Source organism: Lepidochelys olivacea (genome assembly GCF_965140295.1).
Source record: "Lepidochelys olivacea isolate rLepOli2 genome assembly, chromosome: 26".
In the NCBI taxonomy this organism is placed as follows: domain Eukaryota; kingdom Metazoa; phylum Chordata; order Testudines; family Cheloniidae; genus Lepidochelys; species Lepidochelys olivacea.
The window spans coordinates 7,212,752-7,237,208 of NC_140436.1; the positions used below are offsets into that span (position 1 = coordinate 7,212,752).

Sequence of the window (24,457 nt, forward strand, 5' to 3'; positions counted from 1 at the left end):
CGTTGGTGTAGATGTTTATTTAAATAATGTGTAAAGAGCCCATAAGAAGATGGTGGGAATATAATTATGGTAAGGAACAGTTTAATGTTAATTAGTATTATAAGGCTTATAAAAGGAGTAATTTTGCTAAATTGCAGGAAAGCTCCAATTAACATTCAAAGGGTACCATTCAATTCCAGGATTATAAGGCTGTACTTCTCTGTTGTCAGTGGACTGATCACCCATTGACACACCATTTCATCTTTGAGTGAGAGTATAATTGTCATATTGTGTAAGCACTAATTACATGTCTGTTTGCTTAATTAATCATTTTTTCTTTTTAATAAAGTTTGGTTGTATCATCCAAAGTGTCACCAATGGGTCCTCTGCTAAATACATTTTCTCAGAGCATAACTTGTAATGAAAGAGGTGCCGGGGCTCAAGCAATTTGTATACATTCATAACTGATGCAGCAAGCCCAGAGGTGCTGGGCTATGAAGTGCCAAGCCCAGGGATGCCAGGGCTCAGCCCTGGCAAGCCCTGGCACAAATTAAGCACTGCATTTTCTGTAACTAGCCTAGAGGCTCAAACCTGACAATTAAGTTGGGTTTTATAGCACCCTTACCCTGAACAACTTAATATTAATTGGGAACATTTCAACATCACGGTTACATAAGGTTATACTACCTCAGGGTCTTAAGTGGTGCCAGCCCTCTTCCTGTGTTTTGACTATTGGTACCTGAAAAGCATGGAGTTGGGATAAGTGTTCAAACTAAAGGCTCCTGAGAACTCTGCAGCTCCATCAATAAAAAGGATGTGGATCCCTTCTGATCCAACAAGAATTGGGAAGTAGTCATGGGTGACCTTGTCTGGATTCAGATGGATAACTGTGAATATCCAGGAGATGATAGCTCATTGAAAGCAATGGAATTTTTTCCATTGCTTTCCATGGGGTCGGGATTTCATCCTTGCTGGCTGTGCAAGCTAGCTGATCCTCCTGAGTCTGCCAAACAGAACTAGAAATTTCCTATCTCTTCAGGGGAGTTTCCAGTATCTCTAGGTTAGCTTCAGCATCACGAGAGGATGGACTTGTGCCTCGGAACTCAAGACATCTGGGTTCAGTTCCTGAATCTGCCACAGACTGTTCGTATGATGGTGGGAAAGTAATTTATTCTCTCTGTGCTTGACTTCCCCATCTGTGGCTGATCTGTGCCTCGTCTGCAGCAGAAACAGGAACTGAACCCCCCATGTCTTGAATGCTCATCCACTGCCTTAGCCACAAGTCCATCCTCTCTCAGTGATAAAGCTAATTGATCAGATCATTTAAGAACTTTAACAAGGATTCCAGTCTAGAAATTTGTAAATGTTTGACTGATCCAGACGTTCTTGATTTTCCTCATCCCTCGTCTATATCACCGCCAAAATGACAAAGGAGCAGCATGAACAATGAGAATTGCCAGCTTCTTATTATCTCCATCAGATTGGAGTATTTCATATTCCATCTTCAGATTCAATGATCTATTGAAGCAATTATAATTGGACTTTTTGTTGCTTGTAATTAGAAATAAATTAAAATTCAAACAAATAAACTTGCTGATTTCCCCCACAAGTTTTTAAAAAGTCAGTAAAATGTCAGGAACACTTTTATATATAGCTCTAATTAAAGCTAACAATGAGGCAGAGAACATTAGAATCCAATAAACATATTGCACAAGAGTAAACAAATTATTTGTTTGAGTATCACGCAGTGAAATTATCAGCTCAGGAACCTTTAAGGCAATGATGTATTGCCCAGAATGCAGAATAACAAAAACAGCAATTTCTCTGGGCTGGCTTGCTGCTAGAAAATCTATACTTTAATAAGAGTGATGAGATGCTTCTTCATTCCTCAGCCTGAAGAGAACAGAGATGATGGCATAATTATGTTATCAAAATATGCAGCAGAGGGAAAGGCTCTTTTTTTGAGGAAGCTCATAGCCAACAAATCCTCAGCAATCAAATTGTGTTTGGGTTTATTTTATCTCGAGACACACTGAAAACATTAAATATTACGTTAATTGACGTGTTCATCTTGTTGAATTACATAGCTGCTCTAAAATACAACAGCGTCTTCCATTGAAGCGGTGTTATCCCCTACCTCTGTGTGATGCACTCTAGGTATGCTACAGCAGAATCTGGTTCCTGACAGCCGTAAAGTTACAGCCCTAAACTAGGATTAACAGGGAAAAAAATGTTGCATTATCTCAGTTGAATAATTTGTATTAGCCAGTGATAGGGAAGAGATAAAGATAGGGCATTTTCCAGGGAAATTCATAGATTGTGATGTGTGCTATAAATCCAATAGTCATATTTTAAGATTGTCTTCTTCCGAGAGCATGCACATTTCTTAATTAAATGACTATTGTATACGCCTTTCTCGTAGACAGAGCCATTATCAGATTTTGTATCACTCAGGTAGTTTTGGTCTTCCTATAGACAATTCAATTTCTCACTAAAGGTCCAGAAGCAAGCAGAAGCAATCAAAGCCAAAACACAAGGCCATGTGCACTCGCCCATTGTTGTGTGCATGGAAGTCTTAATGAGGTCAGCACGAGTTCGGCATAAGACATGATGGCAGGATATGGCTCATAAAATTCTATTTGAACACACAGCACTAGCATTCTCTTCATGGATTGAATGCCACTGAATCACTGGAATGAACAATCACCGGGGAACGGATCCTTCAAACCCTCATTCACGTGAGGTGAAATTCACCCCCTGTGCGTAGCACCAATACACCGTTTGTAAGTGATGAATTTTACTTGTGAGCAGTTCTCATGCCTGAGTGCAACAACAATACGTTGCTCTGATACAGCACTTTTTATCAGTGGACTTCAAAGAGCTTTACAAAGAGGGTAGGCATTATCTCCATGTTCTACATTTGGGGAAATGGAGGCAGTGATAAACGAAATGGCTTGCCCAAGGTCACACAGCAGGCCAATGGCAGAACCTTACCTCTTCTGAGTCCCATTCGGCGTACCGTCCTCTAGCCTACACTGCCTGCTAATAAGGTTATAATAATAGAGTAGGTCTGTTGAAATAAGAACTGCTTATGTGACTAAAGATTTGAAGATCAAGCCTGTGGCCAAAGACAAGACAATCAAGTTCAGTTGCACTGTGCTCCTCAGCAAACTTTCTTATAAATAATGCATGCAACACCTAAGGCATCTGCTCCTCAAGTAATTAAGTGTGACTAGTGTTGTATGCAAGAGTTAGGCTCATCATGAAAGGTGCTTTTTTATTACAGTTGTGGCTTCCGCTATCAAATCCATGACTTAGAGCCCTTCTCTTCTGATAAATCCACTTTAATTTTCTCCTGGAAATAAAAAAATAAGTGCCTTCACTTTTTTTTCTTTATTGAATATTGAAATGAATGTAGTCCCAGTCCCGCAAAGGTATTTAGGTGCTTAACGTCGATTGAAATCAATGGAAATTACAGAGCGAAATAACTTTCAGTACGGGTAGTCAATAGGCAGAACGCAGGCCAAATCTAGACCTCCAGAGGCTTTTGAACGGACCCCGAAATCTTTTTATTTACTTACTGTTATCAGTGTTGTTATTTTTCTGGAGTCTGGACCTTGGCCAAGAAATTTGGACCTTGACAAAAAATAATTGAGAAGCCCTTTCAGAAGCCGGGCCGTAGTGTCTGTGGAAAATGTTGGGATGACATCCCTGGAGAATGAAGTCACTGAATCATTGTAAAAGATACATCAGCAGGGCAAATTTCGGCTACAACAGACCCCGCCAACGTGTCTCAGTTCTGCTCTGGATCAGTCACCTCTGACATGCTGAAGAGTGTTCGGTCTCCAGGGGCCACTCAGTCCTTGGCTGAGAGAGTTGATAAGTCATGATGAGGATGTTCATACCTCTGGGCAGATCAGAGTCTCATCCAGTTCTTCAACATGCTTTTAGAGTTACAATATTGTGCATGTGTACAGCTTTCTTTCGTGCACAGGTCTCAAAGAACTTTACACTGATGGGAAAGTATCATGGCCCCCATTTTACAATAGGGAATCAGACACAAAGAAGTGAAGTGACTTGACCAGGGTCCCACACCAAGTCAGTGTCAGGAATTCAATCCAGGTCTCTATCGCTCTAACCATTGGCTGTCACTATCTCTCATGACTGAAGGGTCGTAGGGACTAGGCTTTGGGACTGCTTGACAGGTTTCAATATTTATATGGAAGTATAAAGGAAATGAAAGAATAAGAATAAACCATGTTGTACCCAGACCTCTACTGACTAAGTGCAGAGGGCATGATGGACATAGTCACAATCCTTGTTCATTGCCACGAAGTGTAAGGAATGAGAAAAACTACTACTCAGTGATTCCAACCTCCCAAAGTGTACTGTGGGCCCATATAGCAGAGGAAAGATTACATACCACACCCTACCAAAAGGTGTCTGGAAACTGGAGCCACACCCTTGGTGCACTTGACTGCCCAAGCCACAATGCCTCCAAGAACTACCACGAGCTCTTTCAAGCCAAAAACTGGCCCAATGTGTTTTCAACAGTAGGCTAAATCTGCCCTCAGTAATTATCTATCTTGAATGTGCATCACTGCCCTCTACAGAATGGGCTCAGAACTGCTCAGCATTGTGTTATTAGCCCTATAGTACAAATAGTTACCAGCGATTCTCCATTAACTGAGGTAGTCAGTACCTAGGCTTTTGAAGTACAGCTTCGGAATTATTTTAAGTTTTAAATAGTGACCGAGTGAAGCAAGCTTCCCATCGTATACCTGTCCACAGATCTGTTACAGTGATGTGCCCTTTGGCTGAATAAATGTTGCCCATAAAGTTTAACAGATGTTAGCAACTCTACGACTCCCACCACTGGATATTGACAAGATTCAGGCAGATTCCTCACTTGCCCACACCTCTTGCTATGAGACATAATTATGTTCTGCAGTTAGTGAGTCAGGCCTTTTAGTGGATGTAGGACAGGAGTAGTCAATCATATGAGTGCCAAATTAGCAACGAGTAGGAGTGTACAGCAAATGGCTGGGATACATTGCAGTTGTAACAGGGAAAGAAGTACATATGATGAAAAACTAGTGATCAAGATTAAAGAAGAAAAAAAAAAAAGAAAAAGACCGACCCAAGAGGAAGTATTGTGAAGTAATAAAGGAAGACATGTTAGCATGTGGTGAGAGCAGATGACATTGAACAGAGCATGCTGGAGGGAGAGAACACAGAGCAGATGCTATTTGATGGGATTAACACCAGGAAGAAAGGATCAGGCCCAATGCTGAACAATCAGATGCATTGTGGGGGTATTACATCTCTTTCTGAAGTATGTCATTATCCACTGCTAGAGATAGGGTACGTCTGTTCTGAAGCATTACGGCAATTCCACTCTAACAACGCCTTTGGGGTTTCAATAAGGGAATTTTTCTATGAGTTTACCACCAAAATAGCACTTTTTCACTTTTCTTTCTTTTAGATAAAGGGGAAATATATAGCACTCCCAAATCTGATTTTGTATGGTTAATGCTGGCGTAACTCCCTTGACTTACCTGAGTTACTTCTCATTTATGTTGGTGAGAGATCAGAATCAGACCTGAATCAGAACTGGTTCCTAGTTCCTTGGGATTTTAATGGTCCTTTTACTAATCTCTTGACAAATCCCAAGGCTCTGACTTACACTGCCACTTAAGTCGATCTCACTTATGTCTTTCGGGGGTGTGAAAAAGACACCCCCATGAGCAATGCCAGTTACAGTGACCTAAGTTTACAGTGACCTAAGTTTTGCCCTGACCGGGAAAACCGAGAAGTCTGCTGCTTGCCAGGGGCTAAGATTCATGATGTGACGGAGAGACTGCCGAGACTCATCAAGCCCTCGGATCGCTACCCCTTCCTGCTTCTCCACGTGGGCACCAATGATACTGCCAAGAATGACCTTGAGCGGATCACTGCGGACTATGTGGCTCTAGGAAGAAGAATAAAGGAGTTGGAGGCGCAAGTGGTGTTCTCGTCCATCCTCCCCGTGGAAGGAAAAGGCCTAGGTAGGGAGCGTCGAATCGTGGAAGTCAACGAATGGCTACGCAGATGGTGTCGGAGAGAAGGCTTTGGTTTCTTTGACCATGGGATGGTGTTCCATGAAGGAGGAGTGCTGGGTAGAGACGGGCTCCATCTTACGAAGAGAGGGAAGAGCATCTTTGCCAGCAGGCTGGCTAACCTAGTGAGGAGGGCTTTAAACTAGGTTCACCGGGGGAAGGAGACCAAAGCCCTGAGGTAAGTGGGAAAGCGGGATACCGGGAGGAAGCACAGGCAGGAATGTCTGTGAGGGGAGGGCTCCTGCCTCATACTGGCAATGAGGGGCGATCAACAGGTTATCTCAAGTGCTTATATACAAATGCACAAAGCCTTGGAAACAAGCAGGGAGAACTGGAGGTCCTGGTGATGTCAAGGAACTATGACGTGATCGGAATAACAGAGACTTGGTGGGATAACTCATATGACTGGAGTACTGTCATGGATGGTTATAAACTGTTCAGGAAGGACAGGCAGGGCAGAAAAGGTGGGGGAGTAGCACTGTATGTAAGGGAGCAGTATGACTGCTCAGAGCTCCGGTACGAAACTGCAGAAAAACCTGAGTGTCTCTGGATTAAGTTTAGAAGTGTGTGCAACAAGAGTGATGTAGTGGTGGGAGTCTGCTATAGACTACCGGACCAGGGGGATGAGGTGGATGAGGCTTTCTTCCGGCAGCTCACGGAAGCTACTAGATCGCATGCCCTGATTCTCATGGGTGACTTTAATTTTCCTGATATCTGCTGGGAGAGCAATACAGCGGTGCATAGACAATCCAGGAAGTTTTTGGAAAGCGTAGGGGACAATTTCCTGGCGCAAGTGCTAGAGGAGCCAACTAGGGGGGGTGCTTTTCTTGACCTGCTGCTCACAAACCGGGTAGAATTAGTGGGGGAAGCAAAAGTGGATGGGAATCTGGGAGGCAGTGACCATGAGTTGGTTGAGTTCAGGATCCTGACGCAGGGAACAAAGGTAAGCAGCAGGATACGGACCCTGGACTTCGGGAAAGCAGACTTCGACTCCCTCAGGGAACGGATGGCCAGGATCCCCTGGGGGACTAACTTGAAGGGGAAAGGAGTCCAGGAGAGCTGGCTGTATTTCAAGGAATCCCTGTTGAGGTTACAGGGACAAACCATCCCGATGAGTCGAAAGAATAGTAAATATGGCAGGCGACCAACTTGGCTTAATGGTGAAATCCTAGCGGATCTTAAACATAAAAAAGAAGCTTACAAGAAGTGGAAGGTTGGACATATGACCAGGGAAGAGTATAAAAATATTGCTCGGGCATGTAGGAATGTTATCAGGAGGGCCAAATCGCACCTGGAGCTGCAGCTAGCCAGAGATGTCAAGAGTAACAAGAAGGGTTTCTTCAGGTATGTTGGCAACAAGAAGAAAGCCAAGGAATGTGTGGGCCCCTTACTGAATGAGGGAGGCAACCTAGTGACAGAGGATGTGGAAAAAGCTAATGTACTCAATGCTTTTTTTGCCTCTGTTTTCACTAACAAGGTCAGCTCCCAGACTGCTGCGCTGGGCATCACAAAATGCGGAAGAGATGGCCAGCCCTCTGTGGAGATAGAGGTGGTTAGGGACTATTTAGAAAAGCTGGACGTGCACAAGTCCATGGGGCCGGACGAGTTGCATCCGAGAGTGCTGAAGGAATTGGCGGCTGTGATTGCAGAGCCACTGGCCATTATCTTTGAAAACTCGTGGCGAACCGGGGAAGTCCCGGATGACTGGAAAAAGGCTAATGTAGTGCCAATCTTTAAAAAAGGGAAGAAGGAAGATCCTGGGAACTACAGGCCAGTCAGCCTCACCTCAGTCCCTGGAAAAATCATGGAGCAGGTCCTCAAAGAATCAATCCTGAAGCACTTGCATGAGAGGAAAGTGATCAGGAACAGCCAGCATGGATTCACCAAGGGAAGGTCATGCCTGACTAATCTAATCGCCTTTTATGATGAGATTACTGGTTCTGTGGATGAAGGGAAAGCAGTGGATGTATTGTTTCTTGACTTTAGCAAAGCTTTTGACACGGTCTCCCATAGTATTCTTGTCAGCAAGTTAAGGAAGTATGGGCTGGATGAATGCACTATAAGGTGGGTAGAAAGCTGGCTAAATTGTCGGGCTCAACGGGTAGTGATCAATGGCTCCATGTCTAGTTGGCAGCCGGTATCAAGTGGAGTGCCCCAAGGGTCGGTCCTGGGGCCGGTTTTATTCAATATCTTCATAAATGATCTGGAGGATGGTGTGGATTGCACTCTCAGCAAATTTGCGGATGATACTAAACTGGGAGGAGTGGTAGATACGCTGGAGGGGAGGGATAGGATACAGAAGGACCTAGACCAATTGGAAGATTGGGCCAAAAGGAATCTGATGAGGTTCAATAAGGATAAGTGCAGGGTCCTGCACTTAGGACGGAAGAACCCAATGCACAGCTACAGACTAGGGACCGAATGGCTAGGCAGCAGTTCTGCAGAAAAGGACCTAGGGGTGACAGTGGACGAGAAGCTGGATATGAGTCAGCAGTGTGCCCTTGTTGCCAAGAAGGCCAATGGCATTTTGGGATGTATAAGTAGGGGCATAGCGAGCAGATCGAGGGACGTGATCGTTCCCCTCTATTCGACATTGGTGAGGCCTCATCTGGAGTACTGTGTCCAGTTTTGGGCCCCACACTTCAAGAAGGATGTGGATAAATTGGAGAGAGTCCAGCGAAGGGCAACAAAAATGATTAGGGGACTGGAACACATGAGTTATGAGGAGAGGCTGAGGGAGCTGGGATTGTTTAGCCTGCAGAAGAGAAGAATGAGGGGGGATTTGATAGCTGCTTTCAACTACCTGAAAGGGGGTTCCAAAGAGGATGGCTCTAGACTGTTCTCAATGGTAGCAGATGACAGAACGAGGAGTAATGGTCTCAAGTTGCAGTGGGGGAGGTTTAGATTGGATATTAGGAAAAACTTTTTCACTAAGAGGGTGGTGAAACACTGGAATGCGTTACCTAGGGAGGTGGTAGAATCTCCTTCCTTAGAGGTTTTTAAGGTCAGGCTTGACAAAGCCCTGGCTGGGATGATTTAACTGGGAATTGGTCCTGCTTTGAGCAGGGGGTTGGACTAGATGACCTTCTGGGGTCCCTTCCAACCCTGATATTCTATGATTCTATGATTCTATGATTCTAAGTGCTGTCCACACCTCTCGCAGAGGTGGAGTAATTATGCCTCAAGGCAAACGCCACTGACTTCACTGCTATGGACAAACTGCGCGAGGAGCTCAGGTTTTGGCCAATTCCCAGATGACTTATGTGATCAATACCATTCTCTGCAGACCAAAAGGAAAACTCGTCAATGATTTCAAGGAGGGTTGCACAGAGGAAAGGTCAAACAACATCAAGGTCCTTTACAAACTTTTCAGAGCTTTTCAAACTCTGAATAATGTAGAGGTTCAGGTTTGGCTTTATTAATACATATGGTATTTTTAGCTAGAGAGAACTTCGTAAACATGCTCGGTCATTTCACCTCTCTGCACAACGCCTTCAATTAAATGAACCCAAGCCACTTTGCAAGATGTGATTTTAAAAGACTTAAAACAAAATAACTAAAAATACAACCTCAGCTTTTTTTTTTTTTAAGTGAAAAGTTTCAGCTGGATATAACCAGGGACTGAAGTCCCTTATTTAATCACAAAACAGACCGGAGGGGTGAGTGCAAACTTCCATCCCATTGTGCCTCAAACAGGTTCCAAAGAGAACATCTGTTTCGTGAAGATAGCTTGCTCTCCATATCCACTCAACCCATTCCTTAGCCTCTCTGTTGAGATTACCACGTGGCAGGTGTCGTGTTATAGGCAGACACCTAGAACTTGGACAGCATTAGGTTGTGATATCTTCTTGTCTGGAGTTAGATTGTGAATTCACTGACTCATTTCACAGCAGCTGACAAGTGACAAAAGTTTCAGTGACCCCTGATATTAAGTGCCTCAGTTTTGGAGTCCTCAGCTTCAGATACCTAGTAGAGTCCAGCAACTTTTTGTAGCAGTGATAACATGTGTAGGTGTCTTAGTCTTGGCTCCCAGACACTGAATCATTCTCTTCCCCTCCTCCCATGCCCAGAGCTGTGTGCTGCCCCGTCATTCTATTGTCCCCTTCCTCACATGTCACTCCATTCCCCTCCTCCCTGGCACCCTATCCAAGGGTTTCCCATTTTCCCCACACCCCCATCCCAGGGGCTCTCTACGAACCCCCACTCCATTCTTATTTCTTTTCTTTCTGTCTGGGAGTGAAGTTATTCCAGGCATCAGCTTGGGAGGGTGAACAGACCACAGAAATGCCATCAACTTGAGTGACAAGGTGGGTGAAGCAAAATCTGATTGGACCAACTTCTGTTGGTGAAAGAGAAGCTTTTAAGCTGCAGAGAACTCTTCTTCAGTTTGAGCGTAAGGCCTCACAAGTTTGGCCAATTGTAAATATTAGAGAATGAGCTGAAGTCAGGTAGGACATGATTATATTTTATGAGGCACATAGAGGGGACAGTTAGTTACAGAATAGTCACCTTTGTCTGCTGTTGAGTGGAGAGGACATAGCACTGAAATAGCTCCAGTTAGCAACGAGCAAATCATGTCTATCATGGGAGTCAGAATGTTACCCAAACACTGCATCTGCATTACGCTAAAAAATATTTTCTTTCCTCAGATGTCACCTATTCAAGTATTAACCAAACCTAGCTCTGCTTAGCTTGCAAGATCTAAGATCATACTCAGAAGTTGCACAAAACTGTGCATGCCTCCTAAATATCAGCCTCACTTTCTCTCTCTCTCTCTCTCTCTCTCTCTCTCTCTGTCTTAGGGGTTTTGGCTGTCACAGATCATAGCAACCGATTGCTTTCCATGAGTGGAAACTTCCTGGGTCCAACATATTGGGCATTGGACTGAGTTCCATTGCCACCTTGGCCACTGACCGAATGGGCAAGTCACTTCCCCTTCCCTGCAACTCCGTTTCTCCATCTGTAAAGAGGAGACAATGATACTTTCCTTGTAAAGTGACAGGTTTCAGAGTGGTAGCCATGTTAGTCTTTATCAGCAAAAACAACGAGGAGTCGTTGTGGCACTTTAGAGACTAACAAATTTATTTGGGCATAAGCCCACGAATTATTATTCCCACATAAATTTGTTAGTCTCTAAGGTGCCACAAAGACTCCTCGTTGTTTTTCCTTGTAAACTGTTTTGTGATCTGCTATAGAATGCCGGAAACCTACTGACCGCTATTCCTACCTACATGCCTCCAGCTTTCACCCTGGCCACACCACACAATCCATCGTCTACAGCCAAGCTCTGCGATTTGTTCCAACCTCTCAGACAGAGACAAACACCTACAAGATCTCTATCAAGCATTCTTACAACTACAATACCCACCTGTGGAAGTGAAGAAACAGATTGATAGAGCCAGAAGAGTTCCCAGAAGTCACCTACTACAGGACAGGCCCAACAAAGAAAATAACAGAACGCCACTAGTCGTCACCTTCAGCCCCCAACTAAAACCTCTCCAACGCATTATTAAGGATCTACAACCTATCCTGAAGGATGACCCAACTCTCTCACAAATCTTGGGAGACAGGCCAGTCCTTGCCTACAGACAGCCCCCCAACCTGAAGCAAATACTCATCAGCAACCACACACCACACAACAGAACCACTAACCCAGGAACCTATCCTTGCAACAAAGCCCGTTGCCAACTGTGCCCACATATCTATTCAGGGGACACCATCACAGGGCCTAATCACATCAGCCACGCTATCAGAGGCTCATTCACCTGCACATCCACCAATGTGATATATGCCATCATGTGCCGGCAATGCCCCTCTGCCATGTACATTGGCCAAACTGGACAGTCTCTACGTAAAAGAATAAATGGACACAAATCAGATGTCAAGAATTATAACATTCATAAACTAGTCGGAGAACACTTCAATCTCTCTGGTCACGCGATTACAGACATGAAAGTTGCGATATTACAACAAAAAAACTTCAAATCCAGACTCCAGCGAGAAACTGTTGAATTGGAATTCATTTGCAAATTGGATACAATTAACTTAGGCTTGAATAGAGACTGGGAGTGGCTAAGTCATTATGAAAGGTAATCTATTTCCCCGTGTTTTTTCCTACCCCCGCCCCCTCAGACGTTCTTGTTAAACCCTGGATTTGTGCTGGAAATGGCCCACCTTGATTATCATACACATTGTAAGGAGCGTGATCACTTTAGATAAGCTATTACCAGCAGGAGAGTGGGGTGGGGGGAGGTGTTTTTTCATGCTTTGTGTGTATAAAAAGATCTTCTACACTTTCCACAGTATGCATCCGATGAAGTGAGCTGTAGCTCACGAAAGCTTATGCTCAAATAAATTGGTTAGTCTCTAAGGTGCCACAAGTACTCCTTTTCTTTTTAAGTAATAATAAATCACAGGGTCACCCCACATGAAACAGTGTGAACTCTAATGAAATAACAAACAAGTGCTCCCCAATCTGGATAGATTAAGACATCATCCCCTGTGAGCAATCACAGGCAGCATTTGAAATAACAGTGTAGAGTATTATTATTAAAGTTTATAGACAGTGTAATGTGGATTTCCCTCAGTTGCATTAATTTGACTATTAATTCACAAGGAAATATGTAAATGTTAACCTGAGAATATGCAGGTTACAAAAATGCAGCATTGGAGCATCACAACATTTGCAGTATCAGTCTTGCAATGAATGCAGCATTGTAGAGGGTAATTTGCATCCCTGCATCTTTTACATCTGCTTTTGCTCTTCAGCTCATTCCCACCCTCACCTTTCGTAGGAGATGAGAGAAGAAAATCTGAGGCAAGAATATGCTGATAATCAGGGACTCAAAGACTTACAAAGCACAAGCACCAGAGCCTGAAAATGACAACAATCTACAGGACCCTAATGAATATAATTGTTCCAAAGAATACACAATGCCATTTTATATTGGCAGATTTAGAAAAACCCTCTGACAGCCCCTTTCCATTTCAGATGAAAAACTGAGCTCCTGTTTTATCTCAGACACATTAGTCATTGTTATGTCAGATCCAGAGCTACTCATGAAAGTCACTGATTAAAGAAAGAAGAAAAGATTTCTTTTGATGGTTCCATTTCTAAATCATCGAATGAAATTATTTCAAATTACCAAGGGCAGCTCACTATAAATAGTCCTTTTCCACATGTATTTATTTAGAGTGTGTTACACTAATCTCCATAGACATTCTGTACATTCTAGCTCCTTAGCTGGGGAGACTTTTAGCTCTTCTTTAACAAAATCATCTAAGAGAGATTTTGACAATAAAATTAGCTGGCAAAATGTAGTACCAGAAGTATTGATTTTCCTCCTCTGAATGCCTGTATTATTCAATTTCTTCATTTATTGCTGTCCTGCTATTAACTTGGAGTTATTTCTGTTGAGGATTCACAATTGGTGTTATAGCACTGCCTCTGAGTCAACGTGTACTTGCAACATGTAATTCAGAATTCTGAATACAGTAAATAATTCAGTTTTAGGAAGATTTGGGGTATTGTACAAAGCACACACAGTCCCGGAATTACTTCTCTGATTGAAACAAGTCATATTTCGATACCCACCGTTCACATCAGCGTCCAGTCAGACAGTGGGCATATTAGCAGATATTTCAAATTTTTATGGAAAAATTGAGAAAGTTTTGTTTGCACCATGGCCAGAGTTCTGAATACAGGTAGTCAAAAATGCAGCAAAGTACTTAATGAGGATGGCCCACACCCTAACAATACCCAACTTCCATTGAAACCAATGGGAGTTAAGCACCTAGATACCTTTGAGGATCTGGGCCCGTGTGCCTAGCTGTAAGCATGTGAGTAGTCCCAGTGAAGTCAATGCTGTTTACATGCTTAAGGTGAGGCACACCTTTCAGTGTCTTGCTGAATCTGGAACATGAGTGACAAGACGAGAATCCAACTGAGTTCTTGGGAACCAGCTGGAATAGGTTCAAGGGAACCTCAACACTATTGAATCCATGCAATGGGCAGCAGTTTATCCTTCTTCAGACAAATTCTTTGGGAAATATTGGGACAATTTACCTGGTGCACTCAGTTGCAGTTTTGCCAGGGATGAGTTGGTCACATTCATCAATGATATGCTGATCCTCAACCTCCACCTTCTCCATCTCTTCATTTGTGTATTGGATTAAGGCCCCTATGCCATTTCGCACTGGACAGTTTATCAGGTGGTCCAAACTCAGGAACACTTGCCGGACCTGAGTCCTTGAGCAGTAAGTCACAACCCATCTGTAAGAAATAAAGTGGCCAAAACCAAATCCTGGGGTTTTCAAAGGAGTCTCATGAAGAAAGGTGCCCTAATCTCATTGGGAAATTCAATGAGAGTCAGGCAGCTAACTCCCTTAGGCTACTTTGGAAGCCTCAACCTAGGTGATAAGATGATATCGAGGGGTTCTCGGTTGCTTTCTATTAAGAAGACACAACAAAAATTTTATGCAAGATAAGCCTCTTGAAGAGGCCATCACCATGTTTTAATGCTTACTAGATTCTTTCAGTTACAGTCAAGGGTTCCCACCTGAAAGCATCTTCAACTATGCTGCTGAGTGTATCAACACTAACAATAGAGTCTGCCTTGGAAGAAGAATATGCATGCATCAGTCTTAGCAATACCTCAGCCACATAGAGTTCTCAAAAGACTTCTGCAAGGTAGGTACTGCCTTTAGCTCCAGTTATAAAAAAGGAGTCATGACAGTTAATGCAGAATCATTGCTGAGCTTCAGACTTCCATTGGCTTTCCCTCTGCAAATCAAAGACATCCACTAGAAGTGCAATTAACCTAGATCCAAATTAGACTAGCAGGGGGGAATTGCTTCTTTGCATCGGTCTCTTGTTTAAGAAATGGAATCATCCATATGTAAGTGCACACTTTTTCCCCCTTTCCCCTGACAGAGGCAAGTCAATAAAAAAGGCAAACACTGCAAAGAACAGGCATGTTACTTTTTCAATGGCACTTATGTAAAACTGAGCGCAAAAGTTTGGTGTCAGTGAGCAGATGAGTTAAGGACAAGTGCAAACATAGGAGCAGATCCTAAAACTTAATTTCAGTTGTCAAGTATGACCTCGTAATGTGTTTGTAGAATTGGGCCAATTATCATTGTTAATCCTCAGATTATGAGCTATATCCTCAGCAGGAGTAAATCAAAGTATCTCCCCTGCAGTAAAGAGGGCTGGTGTAAATCAGCATTACTATGGATTTGCCAAAGAGCTCAGCATGCCTAAATGGGAGCAGAGATCTTTGGAAAATTTAGTCCCCAGTATGCATGCTGAGCACTTAAAAATATAGTCTAATGGTCCTTGTAGCACCTTAGAGACTAACCAATTTATTTGAGCATGAGCTTTCGTGAGCTGTAGCTCACGAAAGCTCATGCTCAAATAAATTGGTTAGTCTCTAAGATGCCACAAGTACTCCTTTTCTTTTTGCGAACATGGCTGTTACTCTGAAATCTAATGGTCCTGAGCCCCAATCCATGGATCTATGTTCAGTTCCTGGCTTTACTAAAGACTGTGTGACCTTAGGAAAGTCACTTAATCTCTCTTCATGCCGTATCTGAAAAAAATGGTGACCGCAATATATCCTCTGTCTATTCTGACTGTAATGTTTTCAGAGCAGGACTTTTCATAGTGTCTGGTCATTGCCTTCCACAACGGGGTCCCGATCTCCATTGGCACCTCTAAGTGCTATCACACAGTATAACTAATAATAATTGAAGTCAATGGCAACCTGTCTTTGATGTCAGCAGTCCACTCTCCAGCCTTGAAATCATTGTTCTTCATTTTGTCCGAGAATTTGTCCTTCCAGGAATAACATCACAGCGCAGCAGCATGTGGAGGTCACAGCACTGGCAAGAAAAGCAGCCACACTGAGAATGTATTGTAGCCACGTTTCAAAACTATGTTTTTAGTTCAAGGAGGTTCAAAAGCCATCAAAGCCGCTATCAAAGCTAGAAGGGAAGACGAGCTATTCTGGACTGCTTTGGCACTAAAAAAAGATTAGTTTCCCCAACTTGTGCTACTTTCCGTATGCCAACTTTCAGCCCTGTTCAACTGAAAACAGATGGCACACCCAGGAAATATGGCCACTGACCCTTAAACATGATGCTATAATTTGGAAGCACTATGGCAACAAAGAGGTGATTTTTCTTCACTTCCCAGCTACATCATTTAGATTTAGGGCAGGCATGATTTTTTTCCCTTTAGGATGTGGCTCAGCTGCGGAGACCTGACCCCTTGCATTGTTTATTTTGCTGTATGACTCACAAGGACAATTGACCAGCCCCTCTGAATGCAGTGTAGGTAACTGAATAGCTCTAAAGCAGCAGAATTCTCCACTAGGGACCAAACAATTCTAATTCAACCATTTCCTAACTATTGATCTGCGATCCCATGACCCTTCTGTGCCTTCCCTTCCATCCCTCTGCTCCTATCATTCATTGTTATGAATGCAGATGACCGGTTATTCCATACTGTGCTGCATTTTCTTTCCAGTTTACCATTTCTAACAGCATTATTACTTTCAGCATATGTTGCAGGTGAATTCAGTGTCCAGTACAGCAAAGGACAAGAAGCACTGAATTTGAATTATGTCTAGAAAGGCCAGGTAATATGCAAGTTTCTGCCATTGTACCTCAATCTTGATTTCCAGCACCTAGTATTCTCTTGTCCCAGACATCCTCCTCCTTGCAGCAACCCTACCGTCTACTCCCGGGCACACACACACACACATTGCTAGTTCTGGGCCACACTCACACCTCTCTGACCACACTGCTCCAGCTTCATCCACACATCAGTCCAATCCTAGACCTACAAGCTCGGCCAGCACATCTTCGCTCTAACATGAAGCACCCCTGGCCTTTCCAGCCCGGAGTTTTTGCATGAGCAGATGCTTTCAGTTCTGCCAGATAGCATGATGGGTTTTTGATATGCACAAATTTCCACTAGGACCATAACACCTTCCATTCTCACTCGCCCTAGGGACTTAGTCAGTATTTGGACCTAGCTTTCCAAATTGGCAAAAAAACAGAGAGTTAATGCTATCGAAAACTTGAGTAACACAGGATGGTGTTTAAGAGGACACTATTACTGTGGAGTTCAGTGATGATCTGGATTAAATAGAATATTTTTAACACGAAGGCACTCACTAGGGTAGCCGCAGTTGAAGATCTTGAAGCCATTTTATTGCAACCCCATATTTTCAGGTGTTTCTTGTTTACATCCTAAGGACCTGATTCTCATGTACACAAAGGTCAATTTACACCAATGACAGTGAAAAGGGGCTTTTGAGCCTGACTCCCAGTTGCACTAAAGCCTCTTTACATTGTCAGAGTGGTGTAAACTGACCTTTGCACAAATGAGAATTGGGCTCAAATTCTCAGGCTAGGAGCATTTTTTTAACTCAGGGAATGAAAGTTTGCTGCCTTTCTGTTTTAACGCAGAGATTATTTAATATTTTGTTCTTTTATAGCACATTTGATCCAGGGATTTCAATGCGCTTTGGCAACATGAATAAAGTTTCACAATCCCTCTTTAATGTAGATATGCACTGTTATGACTATATTCTCTCTCTTCTAAGCACTTAGGACCTGCCTGATACAAAGCCCATTCAGTCTTCCACTGACTTCCACTGACTTGGTCAGGCTCTTAAATACCACACTGATTTGTACTACAGAAAACCTTAAGATGGGGTAGAAGAGTTGACTCACCACGGGCACACCACCTCGTGGCAAGGTATGACATGACGCTCTTTCCCTCCCTAGCACCCAGCTGATTGTCGCTCCAATCCCACCAGGGTCCACCTCTTCTTGTAGTTCAGCCTTCAGGCAGCTCACTTTAAAATCTCTTCCCTTCCAGGCTAACCAAAGCGTCCACTATATTAGACTCAAGCCCACAGCTCTTCACGCCCTACAGACTGGTCCCACAGACTGTCCTGGGACACTGCACCGGTGTTATCTCTCTCTCTCTCTCTCAATGCCTCCCAAGGCCTTTTCCCCCTACCTGCCCAGCTCCACTCTCAATAGTCCTTCTCCTGCCTGGCTTAAGGGTGTTTCTGCGCTACCTTTTCTGGTGGATCATTAGGGGAACCCTCATTCCCTGATCCTCTCATCCCTGGAACAAATAGTCATGGTCTGTTCCATCAAACCCCCTTCCTGCTGCTTTCCTTGACTCCTCCTAACTTGACTTTCCTTCTGCCCTTTCCCACAGCCCATCCCTGTATTTACTATACATCTTCTCTCTAGGCCCTTCCTTCATTCTCTAACAAGAAGACAGACTCTACAGAATTCTTCCCTGTCTCATCTGGGCTTCCTCCCTTTGTAAGCTTGCTCCCCTGCAGGGCTTCATCTTCAATTGGGCCTGGCCCACCTTCCAGGTGCCCTAATTGAGCTCTCTAGCCCTAGTTAACCCTTTTGGTGCCAGAGTAGGGTATATACCCATCACAATTGTTAGAGATAAAATTCATTTAATCAACTGGTAAATCGAGGCACAGAGAGATTAAAGAGACTTATCAGGACTTGAATCCTGAAGTTCTGTCCAACAATCCCCTGCACTAATCACGAGACGATGCTTGGTTAATGGCTGTGTTTTAAGTCTGCAAACCAATATATAGCCCAATTTTTCCCCAGGTGAGTGGTCCCATTGACTATGTATGTGAAATGAGACTATTCTCTTGAGTATTGGAGTGCGGGATTTGGCTCATTACTGATATAATAATTTTAGGCATTTTTTCTTTTTTGCTTCTTAAAATATAGCTCATTAGACTGATTTCCAAAGCCCATTAAGGCAATGAAAAGACTCCCATTGACTTCAGCGGGTATCAAATCAGGCCTTTTATTTCTATAGCTGGATGAGAAGAAAAGGATTGGTATTAAATGCGGTTACTGTGCGGGCATGTGCTGTGACTGCTTTTCAGATTGCAATTTCATTGCACATTTGGAGCTCAATTGTCAAAGAATACACTTTAAGTGCTCAGTGGGGCTCAGTTCAGCAACTACTTCCAGTATATGAGCATGGAGAGAGGGAGATTTCCTCAAATGCAAGAAGAACCTACCATAGTGGACCTGCCATGAAGAACCTACCATAGTGCACTTGTAGATAACATGAGCAATCTGCACCATGTCAAGTATCAGAGGGGCAGCCGTGTTAGTCTGGATCTGTAAAAGCGGCAAAGAGTCCTGGGGCACCTTACAGACTAACAGACACATTGGAGCATAAGCTTTCGTGGGTGAATACCCACTTTGTCGGATGCATCTGACGAAGTGGGTATTCACCCACGAAAGCTTATGCTCCAATGTGTCTGTTAGTCTGTAAGGTGCCACAGGACTCTGCTGCTTAATCTGCACCATGTGCATTTTCTGTGATGAGACGATAAGAGAATTTCTTTTACCATGCAGATGAGGCTCCTTTATGTTCACAGGCATATTGCTTTGGTGAAATATGCTTTACAGAGTAAATATTGATTTCATTTCAGGGTCTTGGCAATTTGCAGCTGGGGATAAGCTGGGGATAAGCAATCTGTCAGATTCTTATGGGATGAGATGTACTATAATATAAAACTGATTTCACCCTGGGGTTTTGCACTTCAAATGTATTTGCAAGTTTAAAAATATGCCCAGCAATTAACAATTACACCAATTTGTTTACAGAACCATTCCATCTCACACCTGCCAAAAAAGTACCATTGACATTGTATTGTTCAGAGGACAATAATTACCCAATTGAGCCTTGTATCAAATTATACCTCTCAAGCTCCAAACATGACACAAGATGTGGGACAAAGACACCAAGTTATGTGTGTATGAGGGGTAGGAGGTCTGCCCAGGAAATGATGAATGCTCAGAGTTTAAACTGATATGGCATTTGCCTCTTAATGTTAAATCGTCCATGGCTGAGGACACAGAGCTTTGGATCATCTGCATGCTGATGGGCTCAAAATCCACATTATCTCGCTGTCTTCCTCAGCAACTTTGCATACAAAATGAGCCATTGATCTTGCAAGGCCTCATACTGAGCTTTGCAAGAAGCACAAGTCTGTTGCATTCCAGCATACGTGTGAGTGGAAACCAGAATTCTGCAAGAAACATTCATTCATCCAGATACTGAATGTACGTTCTGTTTAGGATTGGGTCTTCAGGATTGTACTCCTTTCTTAGTGCAGTTTATCATCATCAACAGCAACATGAAACACTTCTGCATACAGAAAATAATGCATATGTGTGGAAATATTTGATTTAAAGTAATAAAGCACACGCACTAATTGAATGTGAATGTTGAAAAGCTGTCTAGTGCCAGAGAAGTGATACTGTGTTTTAGCCCTGCCTCGAGCAACTATAATCAGAACAGAAAGGAAATCATCTGTGGGAATTTCTCAGGCAAGCAAATGGTTTCCCCCATCAAAAGATTCATATTTTATTCTTTGACGCCTTATCAAAAAGCTTTAAAAAGTTAAATTGCTCAGACTATGCTGACTGATCCATCAGTCCTATGAAATTTGAAATAGAATGCTAAAAAAACCCCCCATGTTTTTCATCCTCTCTTTGCTTTTGCTTCTCTTCCCTTCACTGCCCTGGAAGGATCTCGCGGTGGTGCTGAGTATGAGCTATAAACGTGTAAATGATCGTCTGTCCTTAGTCCAAAAGCCCAGCCCAGGAGTCTCAGTTGTGAGAGCCCGAGCAGATGATGACAGGGCAAAAAAGGCTATTCACTTATGTGAGGCTGAATAGTTGGGTTTCTTACTCATTTGGTGGCCAGGTACCGAGCAATTCCCTTGAAGTGATGAGTACCCCCCTTGACTTCAACAGGAGCTGAGGGGCCTAAGCATCTGTCGGGAAGCACCAGGACCTTGCAAGATCAGGCTCCTGATGCATAGACCTGAGCGTTTTGTTCCTTAGCCACTGCCATATCCTCAGCTGGCGTAAACTGGCATCACTCCATTGCCTCCATTGGCAGGAGTCCAATTTATGCCAGGGGATGATCTGGTCCACCATAAATTAGAAGTAAAAGGAGAAAGGTAAAAATATCTGCTGGATGCCATATTCACCACCATATTTAAGATTCCAAGGGAGCCAAATCCTCATCTGATGTAAACTGGGGGTCGCTTTTTTGACTTTCATAGAGCGACACCAATTTACACTACGTGGGGATCTGGCCCCTTCTTTTAAGACTACCCTTAAAGGACAAATGTGCGGCCAAATCCTGAAGTCTTTACTCAGATAAACTCCCCACTGAAGCAAATTTATTCCACCTTACATGAATATTATCAATGCTCTCCTATATACAACATGATTATATTAAAACCTGCTAGTTCCTGAGGAAAAGGCTCTAAACCGGTGCATTAGTTTATTTATAGACTCCCCCCCTCCCATCCCCCAAGGTCTTGCATTAGCTAGCCTGTCCAATTCACTGCTATATCTCTCTATAATATAATCACATCCTTCCCTCTGTCAGATCCCAGCATGGGTTTTCTTAAAAGATTCTCAAGTTTTTTCATTATAATGATACATATTTGCTGGAATATTTTTATGGCAGCATTCAGAAGGTTGTATAATCTATATCCTGATGTTTGTTTCTTTCAAACAAGAAAGTTGCAAAAAAATCAGTCATGTCTTTCTATGATCTCTCTCCTCTTAACACTGGTTTTCCCAATAATGCACAATCAAGATTAAAAATAATGTATTTTCTTTTCTACTCTGTGTAAGTGGCAGCATTTCCCAGCATGACCTACAGTCCGCCTCTGCAAAGAGTGAGGCACTGTGGTTGTCTTTGGTCAAAAGTAACGATACTTGTGTGTCAAACTCTAAGACAAGAAGTTTTCCATATTTAGAAACAGCAGTCTTCATCTCAGAAATCCTAAACCAGATATTGACATAAGGTGGAAAGGAATTAGTTTCTTAAAAAAGGAAAATATTTTAAAGATTGTTTTTGCTGGCTCATTCTAACCTCCAGATCAGCTTCATAAAAATGTAGCATCTGTTTTGTCTACAAACACTTTATTATGGATCTGAAGTGAATGTTACCAGAACAGTGATTTTTGAAAATGAAAAAAACTATCTTTCTGTAAAGTGATTTCATAAAGACTTGTGTGAAAGTGTGTGTGTGCGTGTGCGTGCATCTCTTTTTGTCATAACTTTCTGATTTTTTATAAGGTAATCAACATATACTATGATAATGACTGTACTGTATACAACTTTACATTGCCTGAATTTAAGTATTCCATAAATAAGTCAAACTGGATTAGCACTTGATTACACAGTAGCAATGTGTTTTGCATACTAACCAATTGGATTTTGAATAAGCTGTGCATAAACATATTTAATGCAAATGGATTTTATTGCAAGAGTAAATATGGTTCTTCTTTTAATTGTCTTTCAGCACAATTGTCTTGTTTTCAGAGCATTAAAAGAATAATAAAAGTCCCAGGCACCAGTGTTAACCTTATGTTTTCTCTTACAGTAAGTTCTCCCTATGAGTAATTCAACATGAACATATTCTGTTTTTTTTCTACAGTTCTTTAATCAAAGGGAAAAATAACAATATACCAGATCATAACACATCTTTTATCCTGAAAATTAAGAAAACGCAATATCATTATTAATAGCATTTTTGTCTTGACTTCCTGCTGAGTCTAGAGAGTTCTTCCCTGCACCCCCCACCCTGGAAAAACTATTAGCAAAATTAATAGAATGCATTTAGAATCCGTGATTGCTTCAATTACCCTAAAACCTTCTCCATATACCAGTCTTATACAACTCCGAATAGGTTAAACTGGGGGTCTGATAGGTTCTGTTTGCAAATGCAATTCAGCAGATACCTTGGATAATTCTGACTTCCTTTCTCCACTGACTGCAGTGCTGCAGTCCTATGACAACATCATATTAGTGAGCGAACTGTGGTACAGTGTTCCATGTGGCCTGAAAGTTTAACCCTGTCCCTCAGACTGTCCTAGCTGTATAGTGAAGAAATGCTGCAGCATTTTAAACATAATTTCAAACACAGGGCTAAAAATGAGAAGGTAATTAGTGAACAGAGTTTTGTTTTTCGAATTTTACCGATTTCTGAGTCGAAAGAGGCATACATTTTCAGTGCCTACAATAAGGAAGGAATTCAGGAACCATAGATCATTTTTATTCCAGGATCAGCAATGATTTATCCCTGTAATTAACTAGTTAATTGACTGTGTACATCCAAGAATGCAAAGTCCACAGGATGCTAGCTAGTCACCACCCACGTACTCATCAAAAATTACACTGTGCCCCCAAAACATAAGTATTAACAAGTCTTCAAAGAGAAAATGCACCAGGCATTATTTTGATAGATAGATAGATAGATAGATAGATAGATAGATAGATAGATAGATAGATAGATAGATAGATAGATCTTTGGAAAAAACAAAGCCAAGAGCCAGAAAATGAGTAACAAAAGACTTTCGATCCAAGGGGATTTTGAAAAACTCTTGTTTCCCTGTACCAATTACAGGTGAGTGCTCTATCCCTGCAGTGGGTGCTCTATCCCTGCAGTGGTTACATGCTAGAATGCAATCAACTTCCTTCTGCAGAATTTCACGGTTCTGCTTTTATTATTTACCCCGAAAACTCGAAAGTCACTTCTGGTGCTTTCCATGATCACAAAGCAGCAATCCCACTTTCCTGTTAATCCACCCAAACCTCTGTTCTCTTTTCCAAAGCATTGTTGACCTTCAAATGTCAGACCTTTGTTGGGGGGGGGGTTCTTTCTTTTATCCCATCTTCTCCCTGCCTTCCTGCTTCCCGGGAGTCATCTTAATAGGAATGTCTCGGGCTAAGAATTTTACAGCTGTATGTGAAAGGAAATAACTTCAGGAGGGAACATCTAGTCACTCTCTGATCCTTTCTCCTACTCTGCATTGCAGATGGAGCCCCGGCTTGACACTCGCACGCTGCTCATTTAAAACAAACAGCACACTAGCTAGGCTTTATTATAGTTGCCCGGGGAGGGGCAATCACAGCACCAGACAAACCATCCGGAGACGTGTTTTTATTCTGCATGGATTTCCCCTTCCATCCCTTCTCCAGCTGCCCGCGCCGCTGGCCGTGGTGCTGAAACCGCCATGGCTATCTCTCCTATAGACACACACACACACACACACACACAGACCTTACCTGACTCCCCAATGCATTCAGTGGGCTCTCCCTCAACTCTAACGCAGAATGCCTGCCCGGGCCCCCCTTGGAGAAACTCCGCACCCCCCACCCACCTCCCTGTCTAGCGTAACCTTCGACTTGTCGCTGTTCTTTCGCAGGGAGCGAATTGACTCTGCTCCATTGTGCTTTGCTCCGTGCAGTCGGTGGAAGCGAGCGGGGAGGGGAAG

General features: G+C 42.8%; 1 long non-coding RNA gene across 2 annotated transcripts in view; it reads right to left on the reverse strand.

Moving 5' to 3' along the window:
• Nucleotides 1-24,324, reverse strand: part of LOC311513418 — a 42,438-nt gene extending 18,114 nt beyond the window's left edge. For both annotated transcript variants that reach the window (XR_014709720.1, XR_014709721.1), the window contains exons 1-3: nucleotides 24,249-24,324; nucleotides 15,842-15,959; nucleotides 14,143-14,349 (exon numbers count right to left, since the gene is read on the reverse strand). This is a non-coding gene — a long non-coding RNA (uncharacterized lncRNA). The remainder of the gene's footprint in view (nucleotides 1-14,142; nucleotides 14,350-15,841; nucleotides 15,960-24,248) is intronic.
• Between the last annotated feature and the right edge of the window lie 133 nt (nucleotides 24,325-24,457).